The sequence below is a fragment of the Arachis stenosperma genome, chromosome 7, assembly GCF_014773155.1.
Source record: "Arachis stenosperma cultivar V10309 chromosome 7, arast.V10309.gnm1.PFL2, whole genome shotgun sequence".
NCBI classification, from domain to species: Eukaryota; Viridiplantae; Streptophyta; class Magnoliopsida; order Fabales; family Fabaceae; genus Arachis; species Arachis stenosperma.
This window is the reverse complement of record NC_080383.1, coordinates 48,152,237-48,174,915: the sequence shown is the minus strand read 5'-3', so window position 1 is coordinate 48,174,915 and position 22,679 is coordinate 48,152,237. Positions and strand designations below refer to the sequence as shown.

Sequence of the window (22,679 nt, the reverse complement as noted above, 5' to 3'; positions counted from 1 at the left end):
CTCAGCTAGTTGCATTAATGCAACAAAACTACAAGTTTTATGGACTTCCATCTGAAGATCCTTATCAGTTTTTGACTGAGTTCTTGCAGATCTGTGAGTCTGTAAAGACGAATGGAGTTGATCCTGAAGTCTACAGACTCATGCTTTTCCCTTTTGCTGTAAGAGACAGAGCTAGAATATAGTTGGATTCACAACCCAAGGATAGCCTGGACTCATGGGATAAGCTAGTCACTGCCTTCTTGGATAAATTCTTTCCTCCTCAAAAACTGAGCAAGCTGAGAGTGGATGTTCAAACTTTCAAACAAAAAGATGGTGAATCCCTCTATGAAGCTTGGGAAAGATACAAGCAGCTGACCAAAAGATGTCCATCTGACATGTTTTCAGAATGGACCATATTAGATATATTCTATTATGGTCTTTCTGAATTTTCAAAAATGTCATTGGACCATTCTGCAGGTGGATCTATTCACCTGAAGAAAACGCCTGAAGAGGCTCAAGAGCTCATTGACATGGTTGCAAATAACCAGTTCATGTACACTTCTGAGAGGAATTCCGTGAACAATGGGATACCTCAGAAGAAAGGAGTTCTTGAAATTGATACTCTGAATGCCATATTGGCTCAAAACAAAGTGTTGACTCAACAGGTCAACATGATCTCTCAAAATCTGAATGGATTGCAACATGCATCCAACAGTACTAGAGAGGCAGCTTCTGAAGAAGCTTATGATCCTGAGAACCCTGCCATGGCAAAGGTTAATTACATGGGTGAATCTTATGGAAACACCTATAACTCATCATGGAGAAATCATCCAAATTTCTCATGGAAGGATCAACAAAAACCTCAACAAGGTTTTAACAATGGTGGACGCAACAGGCTGGGCAATAGCAAGCCATATCCATCATCTTCTCAGCAACAGACAGAGAATTCTGAACAAAACACCTCTAATTTAGCCAATGTAGTTTCTGATCTGTCAAAGGCCACTTTCAGTTTCATGAGTGAAACAAGATCCTCAATTAGAAATCTGGAGGCACAAGTGGGCCAGCTGAGTAAGAAAGTCATTGAAACTCCTCCCAGTACTCTCCCAAGTAATACAGAAGAGAATCCAAAAGGAGAGTGCAAGGCCATTGACATAGTCAATATGGCCGAATGCACAAGGGAGGAGGAGGACGAAAATCCTAGTGAGAAAGACCTCCTAGGACGTCCCACAAGCAAGAAGGAGTTTACTATTGAGGATCCAAAGGAATCTGAGGCTCATACAGAGACCATAGAGATTCCATTAAATCTTCTTCTACCATTCATGAGCTCTGAATACTATTCTTCCTCTGAAGAGGATAAAGACGTGACTGGAGAGCAAGTTGCTCAATATTTAGGAGCTATCATGAAGCTGAATGCCAAGTTATTTGGTAATGAGATTTGGGAAAGTGAACCTCCCTTGCTCATTAATGAACTGGATACTTGGATTCAGAAAATTCTACCTCAAAAGAAATAAGATCCAGGCAAGTTCTTAATACCTTGTACCATAGGCACCATGATCTTTGAAAAAGCTCTGTGTGATCTGGGGTCAGGGATAAATCTTATGCCACTCTCTGTAATGGAGAAGCTGGGGATCATTGAGGTACAACCTGCCTTGTTCTCATTACAACTGGCAGACAAGTCATTGAGATAGGCCTATGGAATAGTAGAGGACGTGCTAGTAAAGGTTGAAGGCCTTTACATCCCTGCTGATTTCATAATCTTAGACACTAGGAAGGAAGAGGATGATTGCATCATCCTTGGAAGACCTTTCCTAGCCACAGCAGGAGCTGTGATAGATGTCAACAGAGGGAAATTAGTCCTTCAATTGAATGGGGACTACCTTGTGTTTAAGGCACATGGCCATCCCTCTGTGACAAAAGAGAGTAAGCATGAAGAGCTTCTCTCAGTTCAGAGTCAAGAAAAACCCACACAGTCAAACTCTAAGTTTGGTGTTGTGAGGCCACAACCAAACTCTAAGTTTGGTGTTAAGATCCCATATCCAAACTCTAAGTTTGGTGTGGACAACTATACAACATTGACCTGATCACCTTGTGGCTCCATGAGAGCCACTGTCAAGCTATTGACATTAAAGAAGCGCTTGTTGGGAGGCAACCCAATTTTATTTATCTAATTTCTATTTTATTTTATTTTATTGTTATTTTGTGTTTTATTAGGTACATGATCATGAGGAGTCACGAAAAAATCATAAAAATTAAAAACAGAATCAAAAACAGCAGAAGAAAAAAATTTCACTCTGGAGGGCGCACAGGCTGGCGTTCAACGCCAGTAAGGTGCATCTGGCTGGCGTTCAACGCCAGAACAGAGCATCATTCTGGCGCTGAATGCCAGAAACAAGCAACATCCTGGCGCTGAACGCCAGGAATGTGCCCAGAGAGGAAAAACTGGCGCTGAACGCCAGTAACAAGCATGAAACTGGCGTTCAACGCCAGAAACATGCTTTACATGGGCGTTGAACGCCCAGAATGTGCACCAATGGGCGTTTAAACGCCAGAATGATGCACGAAGGCATTTTACATGCCTATTTGGTGCAGGGATGGAATTCCTTGATACCCCAGGATCTGTGGACCCCACAGGATCACCTCAGGATCTGTGGACCCCACAGGATCCCCACCTAACATACTCCCACCTTACCTTTTAATCCTAATCACACTCTCCTAATCCAACTCCACTCTTCCCCATGTCACACTTCCCAACACCTTTCACCAATCACCTCAACTCCTCTTCCCAATTACCCCATTCACCACTCACATCCACCCACTCTTCCCCATAAACCCCACCTACCTTCAAAAATTCAAACCAATTTCCCTCCCATTCCCACCCAAATGGCCGAACTTACCTTCCCCCCTTTCCCTATAAATACCCTTTCATTCTACTTCATTTTCACACAACACAACCCCTCCTTCTTCACCTAAAGCCGAAACTACCTCTCTCCCTCTCTACCATATTTTCTTCTTCTTCTTCTTCTCTTCTTTCTTTTATTGCTCGAGGGCGAGCAATATTTTAAGTTTGGTGTGGTAAAAGCATAAGCTTTTTTTTGTTTTTCCATTACCAATGGCACCTAAGGCCGGAGTATCCTCTAGAAAAGGAAAAGGGAAGACAAAAGCTTCCACCTCCGAGTCATGGGAGATGGAAAGATTCATCTCCAAGAGCCATCAAGACCACTTCTATGATGTTGTGGCAAAGAAGAAGGTGATCCCTGAGGTCCCTTTCAAGCTCAAGAAGAATGAGTATCCGGAGATCCGACATGAAGTTCAAAGAAGAGGTTGGGAAGTCTTAACCAACCCCATGCAACAAGTCGGAATCTTAATGGTTCAAGAGTTCTATGCCAATGCATGGATCACTAGGAACCATGACCAAGGTATGAACCCAAGTCCAAAGAATTATCTCACAATGGTTAGGGGAAATACTTGGATTTCAGTCCGGAAAATGTAAGGTTGGCATTCCACTTGCCTATGATGCAAGGTGATGAACGCCCCTACACTAAAAGGGTCAACTTTGATCAAAGGTTGGACCAAGTCCTTATGGACATTTGTGTGGAAGGAGCTCAGTGGAAAAGAGACTCCAAAGGCAAGCCAGTCCAACTAAGAAGACTGGACCTCAAGCCTATAGCTAGAGAATGGTTGGAGTTCATTCAACGCTCCATCATTCCTACTAGTAACCGATCTGAAGTTACTGTGGATCGGGCCATCATGATTCATAGCATCATGATTGGAGAGGAAGTAGAAGTTCATGAGGTCATCTCCAATGAAATCTACAAAATAGCCGACAAGCCCTCACCTATGGCACGGCTAGCTTTTCCTCACCTTATTTGCCATCTATGTTACTCAGCTGGAGTTATCATAGAAGGAGATGTCTCCATTGAAGAAGACAAGCCCATCACCAAGAAAAGGATGGAGCAAGCAAGAGAAGCTCCTCACGGCCCTCAAGAGGTGCATGAGGAAGTTCATCATCAAGAAATCCCTGAGATACCTCAAGGGATGCACTTTCCTCCAAACAACTATTGGGAACAACTCAACACTTCTTTAGAAGGATTGAGTCACAATGTGGAACAATTAAGGGTGGAACATCATGAGCACTCCATCATTCTCCAAGAAATAAGAGAAGATCAAAGAGCAATGAGGGAGGAGCAACAAAGGCAAGGAAGGGACATAGAAGAGCTAAAGAACATCATTGGTCCTTCAAGAAGAAGACGCCACTAAAGGTGGATTCATTCCTTGCCCTTTATTTCTTTCTGTTTTCGGTTTTTAGTATTGTGTTTATCTATGTTTTGTGTCTTTATTTCATGATCATTAGTATGTAACCATGCCTTAAAGCTATGAATAAATCCCATTAATCCTTCACTTCTCTTAAAAGAAAAATGTTTTAATTCAAAAGAACAAGAAATACATAAATTTCAAAAATAGCTCTTGAATTTAATTTAATTATATTGATGTGGTGACAATACTTTTTGTTTTCTGAATGAATGCTTGAACAGTGCATATGTCTTTTGATCTTGTTGTTTATGAATGTTAAAATTGTTGGCTCTTGAAAGAATGATGAACAAAGAGAAATGTTATTGATAATCTGAAAAATCATGAAATTGATTCTTGAAGCAAGAAAAAGCAGTGAAAAAGAAGAAGCATTCGAAAAAAAAAAGAAAAAAAAAAGAGAGAATATAGAAAAAGAAGGAGCAGTAGAAAAAGCCAATAGCCCTTAAAACCAAAAGGCAAGGGTAAAAAGGATCCAAGGCTTTGAGCATCAATGGATAGGAGGGCCCAAGGAAATAAAATCCAGGCCTAAGCGGCTAAATCAAGCTGTCCCTAACCATGTGCTTGTGTCATGAAGGTCCAAGTAAAAAGCTTGAGACTAAGTGGTTAAAGTCGTGATCCAAGGCAAAAGAGTGTGCTTAAGAGCTCTGGACACCACTAACTGGGGACTTTAGCAAAGCTAAGTCACAATCTGAAAAGGTTCACCCAGTTATGTGTCTGTGGCATTTATGTATCCGGTGGTAATACTGGAAAACAAAGTGCTTAGGGCCACAGCCAAGACTCATAAGTAGCTGTGTTCAAGAATCAACATGCTTAACTAGGAAAGTCAATAACACTATCCAAAATTCTAAGTTCCTAAGAGACGCCAATCACTCTAAACTACAAAGGAAAAAGTGAGATGCCAAAACTGTTCAGAGGCAAAAAGCTACAAGTCCCGCTCATCTAATTATAATTAATATTCATTAATATTCTGGAATTTATAGTATATTCTCTTCTTTTTATCCTATTTGATTTTCAGTTGCTTGGGGACAAGCAACAATTTAAGTTTGGTGTTGTGATGAGCGGATAATTTATACGCTTTTTGGCATCGTTTTTAGGTAGTTTTTAGTAAGTTCAAGCTACTTTTAGGGATGTTTTCTTTAGTTTTTATGTTAAATTCACATTTCTGGACTTTACTATGAGTTTGTATGTTTTTCTGTGATTTCAGGTAATTTCTGACTGAAATTGAGGGATTTGAGCAAAACTCTGAAAAAGGCTAACAAAAGGACTGCTGATGCTGTTGGAATCTGACCTCCCTGCACTCGAAATGGATTTTCTGGAGCTACAAAACTTCAATTGGCGCGATCTCAACGGCGTTGGAAAGTAGACATACAGGGCTTTCCAGCAATATATAATAGTCCATACTTTATTCGGAAATTGACGACATAACTTGGCGTTGAACGCCAAGTACATGCTGCTGTCTGGAGTTAAACGCCAGAAAAACGTCAGGATCCGGAGTTGAACGCCCAAAACACGTCATAACTCGGAGTTCAACTCCAAGAGAAGCCTCAGCTCGTGGATTGATCAAGCTCAGCCCAAACATACACCAAGTGGGCCCCGGAAGTGGATTTATGCATCAATTACTTACTCATGTAAACCCTAGGAGCTAGTTTATTATAAATAGAACATTTAACTATTGTATTAGATGTCTTTTGACCACGTTACATCTTTGGTCTCAGTTTTGTTTTATTCTTCATCCTAAGAGGCTATTGATCACGTTTTAGGGGGCTGGCCATTCGGCCATGCCTGAACCTTTTACTTATGTATTTTCAACGGTAGAGTTTCTGCACACCATAGATTAAGGGTGTGGAGCTCTGCTGTACCTCAAGTATTAATGCAGTTCTATTTTCTTTTATTCAATTCTCTCTTATTCTTATTCCAAGATATTCATTCGCACCCAAGAACATGATGAATTTGATGATTAGATAACCCTCATTATCATTCTCACTTATGAACGCACGTGATTGACAACCACTTCCGTTCTACATGTAACAGAGCTTGAATGTGTATCTCTTAGATTCCCCAACAGAATCTTCGTGGTATAAGTTAGATAGATGGCGGCATTCATGAGAATCCGGAAAGTCTAAACCTTGTCTATGGTATTCCGAGTAGGATTCTAGGATTGAATGACTGTGACGAGCTTCAAACTCCTGAAGGCTGGGCGTGATGACAAGCGCAAAAGAATCAATGGATTCTATTCCAACCTGATTGAGAACCGACAGATGATTAGCCATGCGAGTGACAGCCGCAGAGGACCATTTTCACTGAGAGGATGGGATGTAGCCACTGACAACGGTGATGCCCTACATACAGCTTGCCATGGAAAGGAGTAAGAAGGATTGAGTTGAAGCAGTAGGAGAGCAGGCGTCCTTGAGCCTTACAGTACCTCCATATGCTTATCTGAAATTCCCACCAATGAATCTGCATAAGTGTTCTATCCCTTTTATTATTTCATCTATTTTCTTATTATTAATTTCCAAAACCATAAACAATTTTAATCTGCCTAACTGAGATTTACAAGGTGACCATAGCTTGCTTCATACCAACAATCTCTGTGGGATCGACCCTTACTCACGTAAGGTTTATTACTTGGACGACCCAGTACACTTGCTGGTTAGTTGAACGGAGTTGTGAATTCAACTGGTGCCATAATAATGATTTCATACAAAATAGTTAGAACATTGATCACAATTTCGTCCACCACAATCACATGCCAAATTATTTGAAAATAAACCAAGCAAAGAAAGAAAATGTTGCCTACGGTTAGGTTGCCTCCCAACAAGCACTCTTTTAATGTCATTAGCTTGACATGTTGTTCATGACTTTCTTCCTCTTCTTCCAGTTGGTTAAGAGGAATGACCTCAATGAGAAAGAAGAGCAAGTTGGTGTCCCCTGTTTTGCCCTTTTTTCCAGCAAGCTTTCTTTTGTTATTGGCTTGAATGAACTTGCTTGTTTGGGTATGGGTGGGATTGTTTTTGGTTGACTTTTTCTTCTTCATGGATATTGTCCTTCTTATCTTGGTCACGATCCTCCTTTTAGTGCTTGTCTTCGTTGCCTTCACATCTTTGATATCAAGACTTGGGTGTTATGTGATTGTTGGAGCATCCTCTTCATCAAGAGCTTTTTGAATTGGTGGTTCAATGAATTCACCCTTTATGTAACTCTCTGTTTCATTGGAGTGTGGACTCCCTTGATTGACTTCCTCCCTTTCTTCTGCATGATTTTGCATTGAGTCTTTTGGGAGTGAGTTTGCGTGTTGCGTTGTAAACTTAAGTAGCCTCTGTGGATATGGGGCCTGATGGTGTTTTTGTGGAAAACAAATTTCCAAACACATAGATCTAACCGGCAAGTATACCGAGTCGCATCAAGTAGTAAAACTCACTTAGAGTGAGGTCGATCCCACGAGGATTGATGGATCAAGCAACTTTAGTGGGTGATTAGTTTAGTCAAGTTAACATTGAAGTGAATTGTGTGAAGTTGATCAACAGAAAGTAAATTGCAGGAATGATAAAGTGCAGAAAGTAAAATTGGACAGAAACTTAAAGAGCAAGAAATGTAAATTACAAAGAACTTAAATGACAAGAAATGTAAATTTCATAAAATGTAAAGGGGCTGGGGGTTGGAAAGTAAAGAAAGCAGTAAATCAGTAACTTAGAGCAATTGCAGAAAATGTAAAGTTGCAGGGAATGTAAACCAAGATCACAGCAAACATCAAGTGTAAAATGCAGAGGAACAGGAAGATCTAAACTGCAATGAAAGTAAATTTGGAAGCAAAGGGAGTAGAAAGAAATGAGAACAGAAGATTAAACTCAAGCTCAATGGGAATTGAATTGTGAAATTTGCAGAAAGGAAAACTTGTAGAAGAAGGAAAATGAAGTAGAGAAGAAAAGAAAACTCAAATATGATTTTTAATTCTCAAATTCAACAAGGAAAATTAAAAGAGAGAGAGCTATTCTATCCTACTCCTATTGCTCCCTAGTGGAGCCAGCATTTTTTTATGAAAATGAGAATGATGCCTTTATATAGGCTTTTTACAAAATAAAATGAAATCGAAATGAAAAACAAATTAAATGAAAATCCTAATTCTAGCTTGTTCTTGTGCCTTTTAGTGATGATAATGGGTTTAGCTTGCTTTGGACTTGAGGAGAAATGGGTTTGGTTGGCCTTGATTCAATTTGGTGAGGAATTGAATTTAAATAGAATTTTGGTTGAATTTTGGCCCATGAGTGTTTGCTCCCAGTAGAGTGCTCTGCTCTTGTGGGGAGCGGAGGATTGAGGCTTGTCTTTGGCCTCTTTGTTGCGTGCCAAGTTGGGTGCCTTAGGATAGCGCTCTGCTCTTGTGGGGAGCGGAGCATTGCTGCTTGTGGTGTGTCTTGTGCGCACACCAAGTCCTCCTGGCCGTGTCATGATGCGCATTGTACCAAGGAGTAGCGCTCTGCTCTCCTTGTGATCGGAGCATTGGTGTTTCTAAGGGGAGGTCCCTAGTTCAAGCCTTGGTGAAAGCATTTGGGGAGAGATTTTCCTTGAATTTTCATGAAGAGAGCACGACAATGCTCTCTCCAAGAGCGGAGCATTATGCTTTGGAGTGAGGCTCCAGCTTCGAACCTTGGTCGAAGCATTGGCTGATTTTTTTTGCTTATTTTTTGTCCTTAAAGATGCCTTCCACTCGTGCCTCAATTTCATGCCAAATATGAATTGCTATATATCGTTGGAAAGCTCTAAATGTCAGCTTTCCAACGCAACTAGAAGCACATCAATCGGACGTCTGTAGCTCAAGTTATAGCTCTTTGAAGGAGGCATGGTCATGCTGTGAGCTCCCCAAATTTAACTTAGCGAAAATTTGCTTCCTACCTCACTTTTTGCATCACGATAATGCTCCGCTCTTGGCAAGAGCGGAGCTTTGTGTGCTGATTGCCTATTCTTCTTTAATTTGGTCATGGGCCACGCTTTTAAAAGCGTGGCCTAAGGCTCCAAAGTGTGCTCCAACTTCAAAGTGTTTCCCAAAGCTCTTTTTTCTCCTTTTTAGCTTATTTTGTGCTTCTTTGCTTCTTTTTCTTCTTATTTCCTACAAGATTTATAAAATTAAAAGATCAAGAAAATATATCATTTAAGCACAAAAGCATTCAATATTTAAGCACAAATCATCAATTTCTTGTATGAAAAAGCATAGAAAAACATGACATGGTGACATGTCATCACAACACCAAACTTAAACCTTGCTTGTCCCCAAGCAAGAAAAAGAATCATGCATTAAAGATTGATAATCCAAGGTAAGAAGAATAGCAACTCAATGTTCATGGTTAGCTAGTTTTCTAAGCATGCTACAATCACAAAAGAGATGTAAATGATTGATGTTTCTATCTAGCTCAATTTATGAAATCTTTCTGTTATATTTCTTCCTTGAAACAAGCTTTTGATTTTCTTATTAGCTTCTCATTTTGGGTGCTTTTCCCCATGAGTTGATAACAAAGCTACGACTTCTAAATGCTTTGTTTTCAAGTATTACCACTTGATACATAAGCACCACAAACATTTAATTAGAGGACTTCATTAAGCTCATTTTTCTTTTCTTTTCTTGACTCTCTAATCATTGATGCCCAGAGCCTTAAGCTTTGAGGGAGTGCTTTTGCACTTGAGCCTAACCTTGACTTCTAAGTGTTTTGTTTTCAAGCATTTTACTTGATACATAAACACCACAAGTACTAGCAAATAAATTGCCATTGGTACTCAGAGCCTTCAGCTTTCTCATTCTTTCCCTTTTTCTTTCTTGCTTTATTTGCATTTACTTCCTTCAAGGTTTTCATGATTTCAAAAGATTTCACAAAATGTCCTAGATAAAAACTTCAATTAAATAAAATCCAATGCAATTGAGCAACAATTAATCATACTAGCTTTCCAATACTTATATGCACATGCTAAAATCTTCTTTAATTCCTTGTTTGTTTATGATCATGATGCTTTATTGCTTTTGAACTCACAAAACTCAAGTTGGTAGTCATAATGCTACAGCAACATGTTACAAATCAAGATTCAAGCTATGCTTATTCATACCACACATGCATACAGAGAATATAAAGACAATCATGCAAAATAAAGTGCTGGAAACAAAGGAGAGAAAAAAGAACTTTACAACCTTGTAGTCCATCTTCTCTATTGTTGTCATTTTCCTCTTATTCTTCCCTTTCTCTTGCCAAACTCAGAATGCTTGCTCATCCTCAAGCAACAATTAGAACAATGGCTATGGGGCTAAGTTGGATCGTGAATGTCTTATACAATGAAATGTTAGTAGCACATGTGTTTTAAGCAAGCAAAATTAAAGATAATAATCAAGGCACAAGAGACAGAGACATTGTGATTGCAAACTTAAGAAGGTGAGCACAATACATTGCATAAAAGATAAGTGGCACACCAAACTTAGTGTGACACTTTCACTTGGAATTAATGCAAGTATCTTGAAAGAATTGGAACCAAATTTTGTTGCATAGCAACACTAAACTTAGAATGCAATCATATATCAATTTTATTTAAAACAAAACTAAATGAAACTGTTGTATGTTAAATACAATCACCAAGCCAAGAATCTGTCATGAATAAAGCTCTCTTGGTAATGTATTAACAAACACAGTAAATAAAAGGAAGCATTTAAGACAAGGAAATGACTAAAAACAAAGAGAAAACTAAAATTGTCTAACTAAAAGAAAGATAACAGTGTAAAGAACATTATGATTATGCAAACAAGTGGTGTTGCTGAATGATTTGCATAGAAAAATAAGTGACACACCAAACTTAGAATCTTGGTGTGTCACTTTCATTTTTGATTTGATGCAATCATCCAAAAAGATTGAAAACAATTTGTTGCAAGGCAACACCAAACTTAGAAGGTAACCATATGCCAATTTATTGAATTTAAACAAAGCAAAGAAAGAAAACAAAGTAGAGAAGAAATGTTACCTACGGTTGGGTTACCTCCCAACAAGTGCTCTTTTAGTGTCATTAGCTTGACATGTTGTTCTTCACTTTCTTCCTCTTCTTCCAGTTTGTTAAGAGGAATGACCTCAAAGGAGGGAAAGATTCAGCTAGTGTCCCTTGTCTTGGCCTTTCCTCAGCAAGCTTCCTTTTGCAAATGGCTTGATTGATCTTGCTTGCTGGATTAGGGACAGAATTGGTGTTCTTGCTAGTTGCCTTCACTTCTTTGGATTCAAGACTTGGTTGCTGTGTGATTATTGGAGTTTTGTATTCATCCAAAGCCTTTTGAATTGGTGGTTCCATGAACTTTTCCTCTATGTACTTCTCTGCTTCACTTGAGTTTGGAATTCTTTAGTTGTCTTTCTCACTTTCTTGCTCTTTCACTTCCTCCCTTGCACTCAATATTTGACTTAATAGCTTTTTCATTGAGGAGGTTTGTTGATCTTTTCAACATTTCTTCATCTCCTCTTCATATCTTTCAATCATGGATTCAATTGTTGAGCCATTTTGTTTCAGGGAAGTTTGAGAGAGTTGTGAATTTTCATGTTCCTTTGTCACCTCAAGTCCAGTTTCGTTTTCAACCACCTCATTCTTCATTGAAAGTTCACTTGATGCAGTAGCCTCCTCATTTTGCTCTTCTACTTTATCCTTCACATCCATCAGTTGGTCTTTATTTTCCTTGCTTAGTAGTTCTAAGCGTTTCTCTGTGTCTTCCAATTGCTCATCCGTCTCCTGAGAAATGATTTCTTGTTCTCCCCAGGATTGTTGTTGTTTCTCCACAAGTCTATTGAACCTGGACTCAAGCATTGAGAGTCTTTGACTCGTGGAAGTTTGTGTTGGTTGTGAGTCTTGGGATGGATTTTGTGTTGAGGCATAGTCAAGTGATGAAGAATTGTCCAAGTATGCTCTGACAACACGATCAAGTGATAATGTCCTTGAATAATTAGAATGTGGATCATTGCATTTCCCTTCCCAGCCATCATTTGTGTACGTGCCTTCACAGTATGAGTCACTTTGTGGCTTTGGGAAATGTTTATATTCTTTCAATTCTTGGTGATATTCCCAACCACCATTAGAATAATGACTTGAATCATTTTGTGGTGGTGAGAAATATCCCATATGATTATCTTGTTCATCTTGTGGCTTTGAAGTGCATCTCCATGGATTGGAGTGCTTAGAATCTATAAATTCTTGGTGATATTTCCAGCCACCATTAGAGATTTATGATGGTGGGTGATATCCCAGAAAATTTGTTTGATCACAAGATGAGTTGAACTCCATTTGAATTTTGTAAAACACAACACCAATGAAAATTGAACTTCATGTCTCAGAGAAGAACTTCTGAGTGAGGCAATAACTCAAACACCTTGATTTCAATTTAGAACAGAGAACAAAAACAAACAAAATGCCTGATCTAGACTTCTTACCCACTTAATCATTGTTGATCTAAATCAATCCCCAGCAACGGTGCCAAAAACTTGATGGTGTTTTTGTAGAAAATGAATTTCCAAACACATAGATCTAACCGGCAAGTATACCGGGTCGCATCAAGTAGTAAAACTCACTTAGAGTGAGGTCGATCCCACGAGGATTGATGGATCAAGCAACTTTAGTGGGTGATTAGTTTAGTCAAGCTAACAATAAAGTGAATTGTGTGAAGTTGATCAACAGAAAGTAAATTGCAGGAATGATAAAGTGCAGAAAGTAAAATTGGACAGAAACTTAAAGAGCAAGAAATGTAAATTGCAAAGAACTTAAATGACAAGAAATGTAAATTGCATGAAATGTAAAGGGGCTGGGGGTTGGAAAGTAAAGAAAGCAGTAAATCAATAACTTAGAGCAATTGCAGAAAATGTAAAGTTGCAGGGAATGTAAACCAAGATCACAGCAAACATCAAGTGTAAAATGCAGAGGAACAGGAAGATCTAAACTGCAATGAAAGTAAATTTGGAAGAAAAGGGAGTAGAAAGCAATGAGAACAGAAGATTAAACTCAAGCTCAATGGGAATTGAATTGTGAAATTTGTAGAAACGAAAACTTGCAGAAGAAGGAAAATGAAGCAGAGAAGAAAAGAAAACTCAAATGTGATTTTTATTTCTCAAATTCAACAAGGAAAATTAAAAGAAAGAGAGCTATTCTATCCTACTCCTATTGCTCCCTAGTGGAGCCAGCCTTTTTTTATGAAAATGAGAATGATGCCTTTATATAGGCTTTTTACAAAATAAAATGAAATTGAAATGAAAAACAAATTAAATGAAAATCCTAATTCTAGCTTGTTCTTGTGCCTTTTAGTGATGATAATGGGCTTAGCTTGCTTTGGATTTGAGGAGAAATGGGTTTGGTTGGCCTTGATTCAATTCGGTGAGGAATTGAATTTAAATGGAATTTTGATTGAATTTTCGCCCATGAGTGTTTGCTCCGAGTAGAGTGCTCTGCTCTTGTGGGGAGCGGAGCATTGAGGCTTATCTTTGGCCTCTTTGTTGCGTGCCAAGTTGGGTGCCTTAGGATAGCGCTCTGCTCTTGTGGGGAGCGTAGAATTGCTACTTGTGGTGTGTCTTGTGCGCACACCAAGTCCTCCTGGCCGTGTCATGATGCGCATTGCACCAAGGAGTAGCGCTCTGCTCTCCTTGTGAGCGGAGCATTGGTGCTTCCAAGGGGAGGTCCCTGGTTCAAGCCTTGGTGAAAGCATTTGGGGAGAGATTTTCCTTGAATTTTCATGAAGAGAGCACGACAATGCTCTCTCCAAGAGCGGAGCATTATGCTTTGGAGTGAGGCTCCAGCTTCGAACCTTGGTGGAAGCATTGGCTGATTTTTTTTTTTTGCTTATTTTTGGTCCTTAAAGATGCCTTTCACTCGTGCCTCAATTTCATGCCAAATATGGATTGCTATATATCGTTGGAAAGTTCTGAATGTCAGCTTTCCAACGCAACTGGAAGCACATCAATCTGACGTCTGTAGCTCAAGTTATAGCCCTTTGAAGAAGGCATGGTCATGCTGTGAGCGCCCCAAATTTAACTTAGCGAAAATTTGCTTCCAACCTCACTTTTTGCATCACGATAATGCTCCGCTCTTGGCTAGAGCGGAGCTTTGTGTGCTGATTGCCTATTCTTATTTAATTTGGTCATGGGCCACGTTTTTAAAAGCGTGGCCTAAGGCTCCAAAGTGTGCTCCAATTTCAAAGTGTTCCCCAAAGCTCTTTTTTTCTCCTTTTTAGCTTATTTTGTGCTTCTTTTTCTTCTTATTTCCTACAAGATTTATAAAATTAAAAGATCAATAAAATATATCATTTAAGCACAAAAGCATTCAATATTTAAACACAAATCATCAATTTCTTGTATGAAAAAGTATAGAAAAACATGACATGGTGACATGTCATCAGGGCCCTAGGCTTATATACTCTCACAACCTCCTCCTTCTTCATTAGAATCTCACTTGATATGGGTGCCTCTTTTTTTTGTTCTTCCGATTCCTCCCTTGGACCCATCATTTAATCTTCATCCTTCTTGCTTAGCACTACTCCTCTTGTGGTATTGCATTCTTCCCTTAGCCAAGGAAAGAGACCGGTTAATTCTCCAACATAGGATTGTGCTAATTGTCTCATTTTTTTTTTATGATCCCTTTTTGCTATTTTAACTTTCTTTTTCTTCTCTTGTAGGTTCCGTTTCTTTCTTTTTCTCTTTTTTGTTTCTCTTTCTTTTTTAATTTAGGTAATTTAATGTTATTTAGTGATAATAAGTTAAAGTATGATGGTAAAATAAAAGGGTAATCAACGTTGGTGAAAAAGAGAGATAAGGTTGAAAATTTAATTTTTGTTTTCTACTTGTTATTATCTTAACTTTCTTAATAAATAAGCATATGACTTTCAACATGTGATGAATAAAAAAAGAGAGGAGGTAGCCAAAGTTAAGAAAGGAGATTTGAATGAAATTTGAGTTTCATTTGTTGTTAATTTTATGAGTAAGCCATGTTATCTTTAAGTTAATTCACCATAGGTGGATAAGAAATGATAAGAGGGCATGAATGTATGAGTGGAGAATTAGGTGGCTAGATTTAAATCTTGGAGAATAATTACCAAAAGTGATAATTATTTGATCCATTATTTTTACTATATCAGATCAAGGAAGGAATTATATCAATACAAGTAATACCGGTATCATATATTATCTCTGTTTCAAAATATTTCTAAAATATTTTGGTAAAGTTAAATAAATCAAAGAATACTAGTAAACAATTTTTACCTGTTAAATTTAGACTCCATTATTAAATATCATCACTAAAAAGTACTTTTTGTCTTATATAAAAAATAATATTTTAATAAAAAACTTTTTTATTATTTTTTATATGGGCTCACCTTGTTAAAATGAAGTAAATCCTGATTCTTAAATTTTGTGTTAATCATAGAAAGTTCGAACAATCATTTTGTGAAAAATCGGGTTTTTACAAGCATAGTAGAACAAAAGAATGCAGATCAGGAATAGCCACGCAGAGCAAAGCAGAATGAATCAAATTTGAAATAGCGATGTACCAGGAACGAAAGGGTGACACGATGAAGAGTACAGTGGCACAGATCAAACAGTGGCAGAGCGAGGAATGGAAAACCGACATGGAGAACAACAATGTTAGAAAGACGACATGATAAAGCAAAGACAATGAACATAATCATTACTAGTGAAAAGCAAGGATGGCAGGGTAGAGACACCAAACTCAATGTAGGAAGGAGACGGAGAACAACAGCATTGAAGAAGGTGTACATACATAATTGTGGAGACAAGTGCCCCCATTAATTAAGATTTTCAGAATGTATAAGAAAAATATATAAGCATTATAAATTTGTGTTTGTCCCCACATTAAAATAAAAATGAACTTATTAATTTTATGTCAAAAAAAATTGTTAAATAAACTTAGCTATTTCGTGCACTAAAAACACATTTTAAAAGTATAATAATAAATAGTTTTTGATGTATTAAATACATTAAAAATGTAAAACATTTATTTTATTAATTAATTTTAATAAAATAATTTCTTTTATAATATTATTAAGATATATTAGCAAAATTCTATATGTTAATTGAATTTAATATAAAATAAAGGAATAAGTACTTTTTTCGTCCCCAAGGTCTGGGGTCGAAATCACAATCGTCCCCGACCTTTTTTTTTATTAAAATTATCCTCAACGTTTAAAAATGCTTTAAAATCATCATTTCCCAAATTTTTGGACCAAAATACCCTCATTATCATCATTCTCCTCTTCACCTTCCTCACCACCATCAACACTACCACCACCACTACCACCACCATCACCAACACCAACCAACACCAATACCAACACCACCAAACAGCAACAACACCCTCACCCCACTCCCTCACCGTAACCCCCTCCCATCCCTCACCCCCTCACCCCTCACCCCACTCCCTCACCGTAACCCCCCCAACCCCCCACCCCCTCACCCCCTCATCGTAATCCCCCACCCCCTCACCCCACTCCCTCACCTAAACCCCCAACACCCTTCCTCATGCCCCTCTCTTCATGGTCATTATCATCATCATCAACAGATTTCATCAACAACAACAAATTTTATCAAAAATTTAGAAATTCAAATTTCAATAACAACAAATTTCATCAACAACAACAAATTTCATCAAAAATTCAATTCACAGAAGAAGAAGAAAAAAATAAGAAGAAGCAGAAGGCAGAAAGCAAAAGTAGAAAAGCAGGGGCGGCGGGGGGCTGGACGCTGGGGCGGCGGCGGGGTGGGCGCGGGCGGGGCGGGCTGGGCGCGGGGCGGCGGCGGGTTAGGGGTGATGGAGTGATGGAGTGATGGAGTGAGGGTTTGGGGGTGGGTGTAGGAGGAAGGGAAATTGGGGGGAGGGGAGGGGGAGGGGAAGGGGAAGGAGAGAAATGAAGAAATGCTGATGGGTGGGGGTGGGGTGGGGTTTTATTTATTTTTTTAATATTATTTTTAATTTTTATTAATAGTTAAGGGTAATTTGGTTCAAAAAAATAGAAAAGGACGATTTTATAACGTTTTGTAACGTTGAGGATAATTTTAATAAAAAAAAAAGGCCGGGGACCATTTTGATTTTGACCCCAAACCTTGGGGACGAAAAAAGTACTTATCCCTAAAATAAAATATTATGATACTATTGAATTAGTAAATTTATTTAGTTGAAGTATATATATTTTATTTTTTTTATTCAACTTTTAGTATTTATTAGTAAATTAACTATTATCAATTCCCAAATATAGATTGAATTAAAAATTATTTATAAATGAATTAAAATAATAAAATATTTTGTACTTCTATCTATCTATCAAATTTTTATTATTATTATTATTATTATTATTATTATTATTATTATTATTATTGAAATCAATTTTGGTCTTTTTTATATTAAATAATTTAATAATTATTAAATAATTTATAAAATATACCACGAGAATATAAGAAATTTGACGTATTTTTTATTAAATACTTTTTGTATGCACATCCACCTATCCCTCCCTCACTTATTCTCTCGTTGTACATGTCATTTCTATTCTCCTCAACTCACTCTGATTCCTGGCTTTTACCTTGAGAGACAACGCGATCCCTGAGAATTTAAAAATCTCAAATTGGTCTCTGTCCTTGCAAACTTTGAGACAGCGCAATCCTTCCGTCGAGTCCAACGTCAAAGTCTAACGGAAAATATCTATGTTGATCGTTAAGTGAGTGATGTGTCCCTAATTTGATAAGGACCTATTGTCTCTAATTCTTAAATTGAAAATGCATCGTAGTAGATTGAGTGTTTAATATGAAAACTCTTCTTCTCCTATTTTATACTTTGCATCAGCGACATTAAAGCCACCACTATGCAAGTCATAAAAGATAAGTTGGAACCCGAAGGGCGTTTAACCAAGACCCAGCCTAGAATTCAAACATACAAACTTAAGAAGTTATAAATTAACAAAAATAAACCACAGAAAACACAATGCCAAGAATTAAGAGTTAGAAGGTGGGGTAGTACTAGACAAAGAGATAGAGACGTCTTCAAGATGCTCTTCCATTTCTAATAACTCATACTTGTCAATGTATTGACTAATTGACATGGTCATAGAGAATTGGGTATTGGTGCACGAAATTGTGATCATCAACAATGGCTCCAAAGGCTTGGTGCTCTCAAACGTGAATTACACTTTGTCACAACTCCGCACAACTAACCAGCAAGTGTACTGGGTCGTCCAAGTAATACCTTACGTGAGTAAGGGTCGATCCCACAGAGATTGTTGGTATGAAGCAAGCTATGGTCATCTTGTAAATTCCAGTCAGGCGGATTTAACTAAATTAAGAGGTTATTGGTTTTTTGAAATAATAATAAAATAAACAGAAAGTAAAGATAGAGATACTCATGTAATTCAATGGTGGGAATTTCAGATAAGCGTATGGAGGTGTTGTGTTCCTTCTAAATCTCTGCTTTCCTACTTCTTCCTTCCAGTTTTTTATCACTCCTTTCAATGGCAAGCTATATGTAAGGCATCACCGTTGTCAATGGCTACATCCCATCCTCTCAGTGAAAATGGTCCAAATGCTCTGTCACAACACGGCTAATCATCTGTCGGTTCTCAATCAGGTTGGAATAGAATCCAGTGATTTTTTTGCGTCTGTCACTAACGCGCAGCCTTCAGGAGTTTGAAGCTTGTCACAGTCATTCAATTCCGGAATCCTACTCGGAATACCACAGACAAGGTTAGACTTTCCGGATTCCCATGAATGCCGCCATCAATTCTAGCTTATACCACGAAGATTCTGATTAAGGAATCCAAGAGATATACGCCCGGTCTAAGGTAGAACGGAAGTGGTTGTCAGTCACGTGCGTTCATAGGTGAGAATGATGATGAGTGTCACGGATCATCACATTCATCAAGTTGAAGTGCAATGAATATCTTAGAACAGTAATAAATCGAATTAGATAGAAAATAGTAGTAATTGCATTAAAACTTGAGGTACAACAGAGCTCCACACCCTTAATCTATGGTGTGTAGAAACTCCACCATTGAAAATACATAAGTGATGAAGGTCCAGGCATGGCCAAATGGCCAGGCCCCAAAACGTGATCACAGGGTCAACAATATAATTCAGGATCCAGCATGTCTAATATGATAGTAAAAAGTCCTATTTATACTAGACTTGCTACTAGGGTTTACAGAAGTAAGTAATTGATGCATAAATCCACTTTCAGGGCCCACTTGGTGTATGTTCGGGCTGAGCTTGATCTATCCACGAGCTGAGGCTTATCTTGGAGTTGAACACCGAGTTGTAACATGTTTTGGGCGTTCAACTCTGGTTCATGACGTGTTTCTGGCGTTTGACTCCAGAGTGCAGCATGGAACTGGCGTTGAGCGCCAGTTTACGTCGTCAAATCTCGAATAAAGTATGGACTATTATATATTGCTGGAAATCGCTGGATGTCTACTTTCCAACACCGTTAAGAGTGCGCCATTTGGAGTTCTGTAGCTCCAGAAAATCTATTTCGAGTGCAGGGAGGTCAGATTCCAACAACATCAGCAGTCCTTTGTCAGCCTCCTTCTCAGAGTTTTGCTCAGGTCCCTCAATTTCAGCCAGAAAATACCTGAAATCACAGAAAAATACACAAACTCATAGTAAAGTCCAGAAATGTTAATTTAGCATAAAAACTAATGAAAACATCCCTAAAAGTAACTAGATCATACTAAAAACTATCAAAAAATAATGCCAAAAAGCGTATAAATTATCCGCTCATCACAACACCAAACTTAAATTGTTGCTTGTCCCCAAGCAACTGAAAATCAATTAGGATAAAAAGAAGAGAATATACTATAAATCTCAAAATACCAATGAATATTAATTCTAATTAGATGAGCGGGACTTGTAGTTTTTTGCTTCTGAATAGTTTTGGCATCTCAGTTTTTCCTTTGAAGTTCAGAATGATTGGCTTCTATAGGAACTCAGAGTTCAGATAGTGTTATTTGATTCTCCTAGTTAAGTATGTTGATTCTTGAACACAACTACTTTTATGAGTCTTGGCCATGGCCCTAAGCATTTTGTTTTCCAGTATTACCACCGGATACATAAATGCCACAAACACATGACTGGGTGAACCTTTTCAGATTGGGACTCAGCTTTGCTAGAGTCCCCAGTTAGAGGTGTCTAGAGCTCTTAAGCACACTCTTTTTGCTTTGGATCACGACTTTAACCACTCAGTCTCAAGCTTTTCACTTGGGCCTTCATGACATAAGCACATGATTAGGGACAGCTTGATTTAGCCGCTTAGGCCTGGATTTTAATTCCTTGGGCCCTCCTATCCATTGATGCTCAAAGCCTTGGATCCTTTTTACCCTTGCCTTTTGGTTTTAAGGGCTATTGGCTTTTTCTGCTTGCTTTTTCTTTTTCTTTCTATTTTTTTTCGCAAGCTTTTGTTTTTTTCACTGCTTTTTCTTACTTCAAGAATTAATTTTATGATTTTTCAGATAATCAATAACATTTCTCTTGTTCATCATTCTTTCAAGAGCCAACAATTTTAACATTCATAAATAACAAGATCAAAAATATGCACTGTTCAAGCATTCATTCAGAAAACAAAAGTTTTGTCACCACATCAATATAATTAAACTAAATTCAAGGATAAATTCGAAATTCATGTACTTCTTGTTCTTTTAAATTAAAAACATTTTTCATTTAAGAGAGGTGAAGGATTCATGGAATTATTCATAGCCTTAAGACATAGTTACTAAATACTAATGATCATGAAGTAGAGACACAAAACATAAATAAATATGAAGCATAAAAATCGAAAAACAGAGAAATAAGAACAAGGAATGAGTCCACCTTAGTGAGGATGGCGCCTTTTTGAAGAACCAATGGTGCTCTTTGAGCTCCTCTATGTCTCTTCCTTGCTTCTGTTGCATGATCCCTAGTAATTTTGGTGCTCCTATCCTTAGTTGCTCCCAATAATTGTGTGAAGGACAATTTATCCCCTGAGGTATCTCAGGGATCTCTTGATTTGCAGTCAAATATTCTACCACTGAGCTATAGACCCTTTAGATGAGTCTTTCCATCTCCCATGACTCAGAGGTGGAAGCTTTTGTCTTCCCTGATCTCTTTTTTTTTTTTTGAGGTTTCTCTGGCTTTAGGTGCCATCAATGGTTATGGAAAAATAAAAAGCTATGCTTTTACCACACCAAACTTAGAAAATTGCTCGCCCTCGAGCAAGAGAAGAAAGAAAAGATGAAGAATAAGAAGAAGATATGGAGGAGATGGAGGGATGTGTGTATTCGGCTATATGGGTGGGATTGGGTGGGAAAGAGAAGTTGAATTTTGAAGGTAGATGGGGATCCTGTGGGGTCCATAGATCCTAAGATGATCCTGTGGGGTCCACAGATCCTGAGGTGTCAAGGATTTACATCCCTACACCAATTAGGCATGTAGAATGCCTTTGCATACAATTCTGGCGTTTAAACGCCGAAGTGATGCACGTTCTGGGCATTCAACGCCCATGTGCAGCATGTTTCTGGCGTTGAACGCCAGTTCTATGCTTGTTACTGGCGTTCAGCGCCAGCTTTCCTCAGGGCATATTCCTGGCGTTTGAACACCAGGATGTTGCTTGTTTCTGGCGTTTAGCGCCAGATCCATGCTCCTTACTAGCGTTTAAACGCCAGTAAGTCCTTCCTCTAGGGTGTGATTTTTCTTCTGCTGTTTTTAATTTTAGTATTTTTTTTCGTGACTCCACATGATCATGAACCTAATAAAACATAAAATAACAATTAAAAAAAATTTAGATAAAAAAAATTGGGTTGCCTCTCAACAAACGCTCTTTTAATGTTACTAGCTTGACAGTGGACTCTCATAGAGCCTCATAGATGTTCAGAGCATGATGAGGGCCTCCTAACACCAAACTTAGAGTTTGAATGTGGGGGCTTCTTAACACCAAACTTAGAGTTTGGTTGTGGCCTCCCAACACCAAACTTAGAGTTTGATTGTGGGGGCTTTGTTTGACTCTGTTTTGAGAGAAGCTTTTTGGTGCACGAAATTGTGATCAATACTTTTCAAAACATAAACAATCCCTAGTAATGGCTCCAAAGGCTTGGTGCTCAATACCATGGCATAAACACAACTTCGCACAACTAACCAGCAAGTGCACTGGGTCGTCCAAGTAATAAACCTTACGCGAGTAAGGGTCGATCCCACGGAGATTGGTGGTATGAAGCAAGCTATGGTCACCTTGTAAATCTCAGTCAGGCAGACTCAAATGGGTATAGTGATAAACGAATAAAGCATAAAGATAAAGATAGAGATACTTATGTATATCATTGGTGTAAGAGCTTCAGACAAGCGTATGAAGATGCCTTCCCTTCCGTCTCTCTGCTTTCCTACTGT

At 38.3% G+C, this 22,679-nt stretch overlaps 1 non-coding gene across 1 annotated transcript; it reads right to left on the bottom strand.

Annotated features, from left to right (window-relative positions):
- Positions 1 to 272: 272 nt before the first annotated feature.
- On the bottom strand, positions 273 to 376 carry LOC130942432 (small nucleolar RNA R71). The gene has a single exon (XR_009071002.1). It is a non-coding gene; the product is annotated as a small nucleolar RNA R71 (small nucleolar RNA).
- Positions 377 to 22,679: the final 22,303 nt, after the last annotated feature.